Below are 10940 nucleotides of genomic sequence, written 5' to 3' on the forward strand. Positions count from 1 at the left end.
CAGACAGAGAAGTATGAAGTCATTGAGAAGGAAGACTTGACAGTTAATGGGATCATTGGAGAAGGCTGTCCTGTAGTAGGTGGAATCTGAGCTATGCCTCGAAAAGAAGCTAAGAGTTCGAAGGGAAAGATGAGAAGGGAACATTTCTTTCAGCCTTGTAGGCTCAGTGCTCTCCCTTTGGGGACCTCCTCTCCAGCAGTGCCCTTGCCCATCACAGCCCATCCCTGCCTTATTCTGTGTCTGTATTCTCCAGTACATCGTCTGTGGGAGTGCACCCAATACGGATGCCCGCTTCTAGACTTAATGACGTTCCATGGGTAGTACCAAAGGATTGGTCTGCCTCCTTTTTTCTGGACATAACTGTTCCCTGGTAACTTTGAAGCCTTTCCTGCTAAGTTGTCTACTGGTAACACGTCATTTCTTCCTGTCCCCTGGGGGGTGGGATTTGGAGGGAGATCTTGATTTTTCAGTGACTTGCAACTTTAAGTTCTTCAGATGGTGATATTGTGTGGTGGGATAGCCAATTGCAGAAGAAAACCAAGCCCTTGCTTAGGTTTTGTATCAGTGTGATGAAATAGAAAACACTTGTCTTGCCATTAAAAGATAGGTTTGAACCTATCTGTGACCCCAGCTCAGTCACAAACCCACCACAAAGTTGATGCTCATGCTGAGAGGAATTATTTTGTAAGACAACTGTATATGGCACTTTATTAGGATTGTAATTCAGTGCTTCCACGGGCTAACATTTTGTCTGTTTTCAGACTAAGATGTCCATTTTATTATTGTGGATAAATCAGCCAGCAACAGTTTAGAGCAGGAGTCAAGACTATAAATAGATGAATTGATCTGTCCTTTTGTTTCAACAGAACTCTCCATCCACTGGGAACAACAGAAAATTGGGAGAGGGAAAGTACTTAGGCCCTAGAGGACACATAAATCTTTAGTAGAAGGATGAATACACAACAATAGAAGAAGCTGGTGTATGTGAGCTCAGTTTTGGTCTTCATTTTAAAATTTCAGGCCACCTGCCTTGCACTCTTTAAATATTGAGAGTTAGGCACTGCTTCTTAGGGCAAGTTCAGTATCTACATAGACAAAGAATTGACATGCCTCGGGAGATTCGGGAACAGTAGGACAACCCAAGTGCTACTGGGCAGAAAGTTTCTTAGAGATCTTGCTTTCTCTTTATGGCATCTTAGAATGGTTTCTGCAAATGTGATGACACAGTGGTTTACTCCCCGGAATGCTTGCTGTGATCACAAGCTCCTTTCAATCCGGCTTTTCCCAAGTAAGATTATTTTTTTTAAGTGGGCAATAGAGGGTAGCTGTGAGGTGCCTGTTTAATAGGTAGCCCAATATGGAGTAAAAAAAAAAAGTTCTTCACCTCTTTTTTTAAAAAATGGGCACTCTGAGTTGTAAGCTCTAGTGTTTGATTTCAATAGTTACATCCTTGAGTTGTGAAACTTAAAAAGATCTGTGATTTCTTTGGTGTGGATACTTTCTCTGTCAACACAGATTCCAACCCTGCTGTGCTTCAGTAAGTGGTTTGGGCTGTTAACTGAGGCCAAACAGTTAAAACCTGTTGGCTAAACTTCAGGTGATGAGGCCTTGGCAGTAACGTGCTATCCATCTATTGCTGACCACAGAACACCCTCACCCCCAACTCTGCCAGGCAAAAATGACTTTCTGGTTTGTAAGACCTGTGAGTTATAACCCCTCAGGGGTACAAAAGTGACATTGAGTCTGGTGTGGTGGGGACATTTAGCAATGTGCTTAACATTTTTCCCTTTCATTTTGGGGTTTGACTTTCTCGTTGATTTGGTGGATTGTGTTACATTCTCCTTTCTCCAGAGGACCCTTCCATTCAGAAGGATGTTCTTCATGACACCAGTCTGGTCATTTCATTAGGATTCCAGTGAACATCAAACCACATTCCAAAGGAAAAGGAGAAACGGAAAATCAAGCACCAAGCTCCTCCTTATGTTAGCTACCTGACGCTAGCTTCTCCTTTCTGCCAGGGCTACTGGACGGATATTATGGCTCTCATTTTAGATGGCTCCTTTGTTCATTTATGTTTCTAAGATAGCAGTTCTCGGACTCCTTTTTCATGTCAAAATCTTATGGACCCCGTATGTGGGTTGCAGTTGCACTATTAGTATCAGTGTTTGAGAATATTTATGATGACACGCTACTGTGAATTCAGTGACAAAGATAGGAATGTGAGACTTGTGATTTCATCAGTCTGGGGAATTCCCAGGAGAGGAAACTATTTACCAACAATGCGAAGTCAGCACTTTTTAGTTACCTAGAGCGCTGAATAGTGATTTATCCAGTATCACATAAGTACCTAAGTCATGATGTGTCAGAGGTGAGACTTGAACCCAAGTTATGTTATATTGCCTCTTGTGAATTCCACAACCCTTTTAAATAAAATTGTGCTTTGTTAAATGTGAGCCTTTTTGTTTATTAGGAGGTCTACCGAGGGAATTTTGTTCATTTATTGTACGTAGTCATTTCTTGCACTTCTGGACCATTTGCAGTGTTTCCGTGGGCCACAAGTTGGGAACTACTGCTCAAGAATGAGGAAGATATGCTAAAAGACAGCCAATGAAAATCCCAAGGACTGCTTCACACAAGTGTCTGTGGACCTCTAAATGAATTAGGATAATCTAACAACATTAAAGTATTCGTGTGTCATCTGGTGCCTGGCACCAGATAAGGCTTTGTCAGCTTGAAACCTGGGGGAAAGAAAAATACCATTACGATTCCAAGTGGAAGACGATGAAGGATGTATTATTCACTGAAAAAAAATGATGCAAAGTTCAAGTTCATAGTGTGCAGATCTGAACATCCCTGAAGCAACATAAACCTTTACAATAATAATACTGGCAGAGGTCAGTAAGTCACTACTGAAGGGGCCCTTGAGAGAGTCCACATATGGCCTTAGGACTGAGGAAGATGTTTTGATGGTGTTCAGGAGTTTGTAGGTAAGAGAAATCCTATACTGGCGTACCACCTGCTTTAGGAAACTGCCTTACTCGGGAAGCTGTTGGTATTAGAATGAAAACTGATTACTTTCCCCATCAATTCTCCAGGGATGGATTTTTGGAAAGATTTGTATGTGCAAAGGTGGTGGCCCTGATGATTACCAAAGGACTTGCTTAAAAACGTGGACATTAATTCATTTTCTGTACATACGTTAAGGAAATGTTTCATCTTTGTCCTATTCCCTTAAGTAACTTTCTCCTGTTGGGTTACATTCTCATTTCTTAAGGATTCTACAAAATTGGATGAAAAGTAGATTACAGTCAAGATAGTACTGGACGTTCAGACTTTGCTGAATGAAAAAACTGAAATTTGGTCCCAGAAAACTGTTTTGATTTATTATCAAAGTGACCCACATTGTACTTCAGTGAGATGGCTATCCCCCTTTTAATAGCTGAGAGTCTAAAGATGATATTGAGACAGACCTGGACCAGTCAACAAGTATCCAAAATAGCTCTCATTCTCCTCACTTAGAAGTTGGAAAGTTACCCTGAGGGAGGAAATTTTTAAAGTACTTAATGAAACACCATTCACAACAACTTCAAGAATATCTTTTACATTACTTCACATGCTCAAGCTGTCATTATGTAGCTTTCCATTCGTTATTTGTGATTTTTGTTGTAAAGACCTGAGGCACCATTATGTGCAGTACGTCAGAATTTTGCCATATATCAAAATGAACTTTTGCAGTGGTGGGCAATTTGAAATTACTGAAGACACTGCAATTTCCTAAATGAAATTCAGCCTTTAGCAGCCTTTTGCCTGCAGAATTCTAGGGCTCAGTTCTGGTCTAAGCACGTCATCCATGTAAAAGATGCACAATAACATATACCAGTGTCACAACCTGAATGTTACTGAAATGATAGGCGTGACTAGAAAAAGAGAAAAGCTAGTCTTGTAGTGAAAATGAGAGATGGACAGTCCAGATGATCCATGAGTAGCCCTGAAATAGTGAAAGAAGAGAAGGGTCAAAAGCATGTGAACTAAAACATCCATGGAAGATATAGGGGGAAACATGGACAAGAATTGCATTGGTGGAGAGGGAAAGCACCCACATAAGGAAAGGAATAAGCGTTCATTAAACACTATGTGTCTGGTACTGTGCTGACTGCTTTGTGAATATCTTGATCCTCATGACAACCCTGGGAGGTAAGTGCTATTATTATCCCCATTTTATAGGTTAAGTGGCTTGCCCAGGGCCAAGCAGCAAGAAAGGGAGGCCAAATTTGAACTTGAGTCTTCTTAACTCTAGCCCAGTGCTTCTATTCAATGTATATTCATTGCATTTTGTGCAACATTCCATACCCGTAGCCCACCATCTCTTCAAAGAAGCAAGGAAAGATATCATCCCAAATTTTTTCTTTGGAGCCAAACTTACTTGTTATAATTTTGTAGCAGTGTCAATCCTCGTTCTTCATGTTGTCATTGTGTATAGTTTTCTGATTCTGTTTACTTCACCTTGAATCAATTCACACCTTTCTGTACTTCTCTCTTTTCATCATGTTCATTATCCTTTATAGCTGTGATAATCCAATTCAATAAGAAGCAGGTCCACTAAACCATACATAATAATCCCTGTGGGCCACATTGACTTAGTTTTGAAATTTAATAGGTTGTGTTTTTAAAAATTTTAATTTAAAGTCACATTTTAATCTGTTTTGGACTGCACTTGGGAGTGGTGTGGGCCATATGTTTGACACTCCTTTCTTACAGTAATATTTTTTTAATTTATTTTTTATTTTATTTTTTTTAAATTTTATTGCTTTGATTTATCAGCAATCACTTCCATATGCTTTTGAGTTTAAAATTTTTCTCCCCTTTCCTCCCCACCACCCTCCGCAAGACAGCACACCATCTGATACAGGCTATACATTTGCATTCCTATTAAACATTTTCACATTAGTGAAGTTGTAAGTAAAAATTAAAACCAATAGGAGGAACCATCAGAAAGAGGAAACAAAACTCAACAGAAGAGAAAAAAAATGATAGCGATTCAACTTCCATAGTTCTTTCTTTGGATGTGGATAGCATTTTCCATCACAAGGCCTCTGGAGATGTCTTAGATCCTTGTAATGCTGAGAAGGGTTAAGTTTACAGATATTAGTCATTGTACAGCGTGGCTGTTATTGTGTACAAAGTTCTCTTGGTTCTGCTCACTTCACTCAGCATCAGACCATACAAGTCTTTCCAGGTTTTTCTGAAGTCAGTCTGTTCATCATTTCTTATAGCACAATAGTATTCCATTACATTCGTATACCACAACTTGCTCAGCCATTCCCCAATTGATGGGCATCCTCTCAATTTCCAATTCTTTGCCACCACAAAAAGAGCTGCTATGAATGTTTTTGTACATGTGGGTCCTTTTCCTATTTTGTATGATCTCTTGGGGATATAGCCCTGGAAGTGCTATTGCTGGGTCAAAGGGTATGCACATTTTGATAGCCCTTTGGGCATAGTTCCAAATTGTTCTCCAAAATGGTTAGATCATTTCACAACTCTACCAACAACGCATTAGTGTTCCAATTTTCCCGCATCTCCAGCATTTATCATTTTCCTGTTTTGTCATGTTGGTCAGTCTCATAGGTGTGATGTGGTACCTCAGAGTTGTTTTGATTTGCATTTCTCTAATCAATAATGATTTAGAGCATTTTTTCATATGGCTATAGATGGCTTTAATTTCTTCATCTGAGAACTGCCTGTTCATATCCTTTGACCATTTATCAATCGGGGAATGGTTTGTAGTCTTATAAATTTGTCTTAATTCTCTATATATTTTAGGAATGAGGCTTTTATCGGGGCAGTTAGGTGGCGCAGTGGATAGAGCACCGGCCCTGGATTCAGGAGGACCTGAGTTCAAATCCAGCCTCAGACACATAACACTTACTAGCTGTGTGACCCTGGGCAAGTCACTTAACCCCACTGCCTAACCAAAAGAAAAAATATATATACAACAAAATTATCATGTAAATTTATTTGGGGCAGCTAGGTGGCGCAGTGGATAGAGCACTGACCCTGAATTCAGGAGGACCTGAGTTCAAATCCAGCCTCAGACACAGAACACTTACTAGCTGTGTGACCCTAGGCAACTCATTTAACCGCATTGCCTAGCCAAAAAAAAAAAAGAAATGAGGCCCTTATCAGAGAGACTGGTTGTAAAAATTCTTTCCCAATTTTCTACCTTCTTTCTAATCTTAGGCTTTGTGCAAAAACTTTTCAATTTAATGTAATCAAAATTATCTATTTTGCTTTTCGTAATGTTCTCTATCTCCTGTTTGGTCATGAATTCTTCTGTTCTCCATAGATCTGATAGGTAAACTATCCTTGTTCTCCCAGTTTGCTTATAGTATCATATATAAAGATATCTAAATTATGAACCCATTTTGACTTTATTTTGGTATATGGTGTGAGATTTGGGTCTATGCCTAGTTTCTGCCATCCTCTTTTCCAGTTTTCCCAGCAGTTTTTTTCAAAGAGTGGGTTCTTATCCCAGAAGCTGGGGTCTTTGTGTTTATCAAATAATAGATTACTGTAGTCATTGACTACTGCGTCTTGCACATTTTACCAATTCCACGGATCCACCACTCTATTTCTTAGCCAGTACCAAGCAGTTTGGATGATTGCGGCTTTATGATACAGTTTAAGATCTGGAATGGTACAGCACGGTAATATTAAATCACATAAATTTTTCAGTCCATACTTCCTCTCTTCCAGTCTCTGATGATAAGATTCTTCTTACCAAGGCACAGTGAAGTCAGGGACCAATCAAAGTGAGGTTTCACTGTCCTTCCTCATTCTGCCCAACTTTCGTCCGCGGTTTTCCCTAAATCTTCATGCTGCGGCATTCCTTTTTCACAGTCTTGGGGTTATTGATGTATCATTCTGGCCTACAATTCACCATGTGTTTAGCCATTCCTCAACCCCTCTGCCTTCATGTGGTGTTTCCCAGAGAGTGGCCAGGACTCTTAGGATTTGAGAGATGTTGCTGATGGGAGTTAGCAGGTTGGGAGACTGTGAGTGTTGAGGGTAGGGAGGAGTGCTGAGGCAGTGGGAAAGTTCCTAGAATCACAAAATCTGAGTTGGAAAGGACCTCCATGACCATCCCTAAAATAATACCCACACACTACAACTTACCCAACAAGTGGTCATCTAGCTCTGGTGTGAAATGAATGGGAGAAAACTTACGCGTGTCAGAAGTAAAGAAGCCTGGTGTGGGACACGGAAAACAAACTTGAACTCTTTATTAAAGGAAAAAGGCTGAAAAACTGCTGAAACACAAAATCCAAAACAGGATAGCCCTTTCTTAACTGATCTGCTTTGGTAATCAGAAAAATCCTTAATTATAAATGCTGAACTGACTTTCACCTGGGGGCGGGGTGGGGAGGGAGAAAGAAATGCTTTAATTAAAATGTCACAAAGAATTACACTTGCTGGTGGTTTTTTTCTGAAGTAAATGGAAGGTGTAATCTATCCTTTTCTTACATAACACCTTCAAGCATTTCTGAGATTCGAAATTTTTCTGCCAGGTCTCCCAAAATGAGGATTGCCTCAACGGGAGTCTTATCCACTTACTGTGATCTTCCTTTTCTCTCTTTCCATTTCTCCAGTCTCTCATAATCCTCTTCTTACCAAGGTCAACCCTTTTATCTTTTCCATCAGACTGTTCCCTTAAGCACTTTTCTCCAACCCTGAATCTCTCCTATTTACTGATTTCATTACTACCTTCAAACATGCTATGTGTCCTCTATACTAAAAATATTTAAATTTTACTAGATCCTATAATCCCCTCAAGCTATCATTCTATGTCTCTTTCTCAGCCAAACTCCTAGAAAAAATAGGCTATTTTCATTTCACTTCTACTCATTTCCCCTTTGCAATCTGATGCCAACCACACTTCTTGAACCGAAGCTGCCCTCTTCAATAAACAATTTCTAAATAGGCAAATCCGATGGTCTTTTCTCAGTTGCCATTCCTATTGACCTCTCTACAGCATTTCACATTGGTGATGACCCTCTCTTCTAGATTTCTCTTTTCTCTAGATTTTTCCCCACACTGTCCAGGATTTCCTCCTGCTTATCCTGTTCCTTCTGTCTCCTTTGCTTTCTCATCACTCATATGTCATGTTTCCTAATCTAGGTGTACTCTGGAGCTCTGTGCTGGGCCTTCTCTGCCTTTCCCTCCTTTTTCTTTCCTTCTTTTCCCTTCCTCCTCTTATTGATTAATTGATCCAGCCCCAGAGTTACTGTGTTACTGAAAACTCAGAAATCTTTCTCACTTAAACTGCAACATATAGTACAAGTCGAACACTGACATCTGACTATATCTTACCATTGTGTGGGTTAATTACAGAAATTTGTCCCCTTGAAGAACTTGCCAAATTTTCTTTCCCAGGCTAACATCAGCGTGTGCCTATACGACAGATTTATAAAATATGGCCCATATTTGTAAAAGTCTGCTCTTGGACATGTAGTTATGAAATGGCTCCCATTTATTCCCCTAGGGAAAGAGCTTAGAGTTAGAGTTCCCAGTCTTGCTCTAGGAAATAGTCTTTTCTCCTGCACAGTTCTCATTGCACCCTCATGCTGCAAAGATACACTAGGACACATAAGAACAGGGTTGACCCCAGATGTTTATAAGAAATAATATTAAATCGACCAATGTACTTTTTTAGCATAAGAATCCACAATCACTCATACCTCCTAGTCTGCCCATTTAGAAGTTCTCTCAGGAGGGAACTGCAGATGTGGTAGGTTCTTTATATTTTTCAGGCTTCTTAAGAAATATGCATTTGAAGTCATGGTTCTCTGTTTCTGAATTTAGTATATAATTCAAATGACTTGTGATGGGTTAAGTTTATAAATCCAGTTCTTTAGCTTAAAAAAAAATACGCATTTGTTACTTAACAGAGAACAAGATCTGCTCCCAACAAGGAGCCTTAGGCCTAGAACCAACTCATTTGGGAATGCCAGGGAATGTGTATGTATATTAGCAGCAACCAGAATGTAAGCTCTTGGACTTGCCTTTCATGGGCCTAGCAGGGACGTGATGGGATAAAAATTAATAGTCCAAAGCTTTCCCACCCAAAGCTCCAATGCTCATGGGATGTGGCCTGCTGTTCGTGGCAAACCAGTAATATATCTGCCATAAAGTTTTCTTTCTGAGATCGTATTGATCGGCACCCAAAGGACTGGTGTTTTTAAGTCGCTGAAGTTGTTATTTAAATACCCCTGTACTCCGTGTAAGTAGGATGACATTCCTACACAAAGGTAATGTTTTTCTGGCCCTGATAGGGGCACCACCCTTTGCAGCCTTTTCTGTTTCTCCTATGCAGAGAACCTGAGAACTGACCATTACTATTTGTCAGAGGATATTTTCAGAAGGACCCATATACCTCTCTGAGCCTCAGTTTCCTCATCTATAAAATAGGGATAATATTGTCTACCTCACAAGATTCTTGTGAGGATCAAATGTAAAATACCTTGCAAATCTTAATGCATGACTTAAAAGTCAATTATTATCATGGATATAGAGGAAGAAGACATCCATTTAATCTCACCTTTAGTCAAGGCAAAGTGTAGGACTGGGAGAGATAGGGAAGGCGTTCTGTTAAAAAAAACACTTCCCAAAGCTGGATAGCACAGCGTACCCTTTGACGCTGGCTCCCTACATTGTAGCCCAAACTCTCCAGCCTCAGATGTTGCTGAGGTGGTAATGGTAGTTCACAGTTCTAAGTTTGCAGAGCACTGAGCATCATTTGAGTTTCACAACAACCCTGTAAGAGCCATCATCATCATCATTATTGTTGTTACAGATGAGGTACAGAGGCAGAGAGAAGTTAAGTGACTTGCCTCAGGTCACATAGATAGTAAGTGACTGAGGTGGTAGGGGATTTTGGGGCGGGGAAGGGGGGCAGGGTGTGAGCCTGTGTGTAACAATAGATTCAAAGGGGGCTAGCATATTTAGTGCCTGGGACAGTAATGCAGCTGGAGTCGACATTGAAATTCATTGACCCTATCCATTTAAATACCATCTCACATGCGAAGTTCCAGAGGCCGTGAAAAAATGAGCCATGTTACTAACAAAATTTCCCTCAAATTTAGTGTTAGCATTGACATTTCCAAATAGCTTCCTCTCCAAGTCCCTGCTCTGTTCCACAGAATTTAGAATAAGACCATGAAAAGCTGTAGGTTATTTTTTTTCCAATCCAACAAAGAATTAATGCTATATCCAGTGCACTTGGATATAGTTCTAGGCTTTGTGAGGGATACAGAGATGAATAAGAGTTTATAGCCAAAGTAATAACGAAGTAATGAGTAATTAGAACATAAATCGAGAATGTGATAAATGTCATAAAAGAGGTACAACATATTGCAGGAATTCTGAGGGCGTCAGTCAGTGGGTCAATAAGCAGTTATTAAGCTCTCATACTCAATCACTGTGTTAAGGTCTGCAGATACAAGGAAAGGCAGAAGACAGTCCCTGCCCTCAAAGAGCTCACAGTCTAATGGGGAAGACAACATGCAAACAATGATGTACAATGTAGAGCAAGAGTAAAGGGGAGAGGGACAGCTAGGTGGCACAATGGATAAAATCCAGCCTTGGAGTCAGGAGGACCTGAGTTCAAATTCGGACTGAGACACTTGACACTATCTGTATGACCCTGGGCAAGTCACTTAACTCTGATTGCCTCACCAAAAAGAAGAAAAAAAGAATAAATGGGAGATAATTGAGGGAGGAGAAATTGCTGCTGACTGAGTAATGGAGGAAACAGTGGACTACAGTAGAAAAGGCAAGGCTCAGAAGGATTTGGAGACCAGTTCTAGTCAGATCACTGCCATGCATTATGTGACACAGATTCCTTTTCTTTCAAATAGAATTAATCTCTGTCTTGATTATTT

This window comes from Phascolarctos cinereus, unplaced genomic scaffold (genome assembly GCF_003287225.1).
Source record: "Phascolarctos cinereus isolate Bilbo 61053 unplaced genomic scaffold, phaCin_HiC Scaffold_3;HRSCAF=262, whole genome shotgun sequence".
In the NCBI taxonomy this organism is placed as follows: domain Eukaryota; kingdom Metazoa; phylum Chordata; class Mammalia; order Diprotodontia; family Phascolarctidae; genus Phascolarctos; species Phascolarctos cinereus.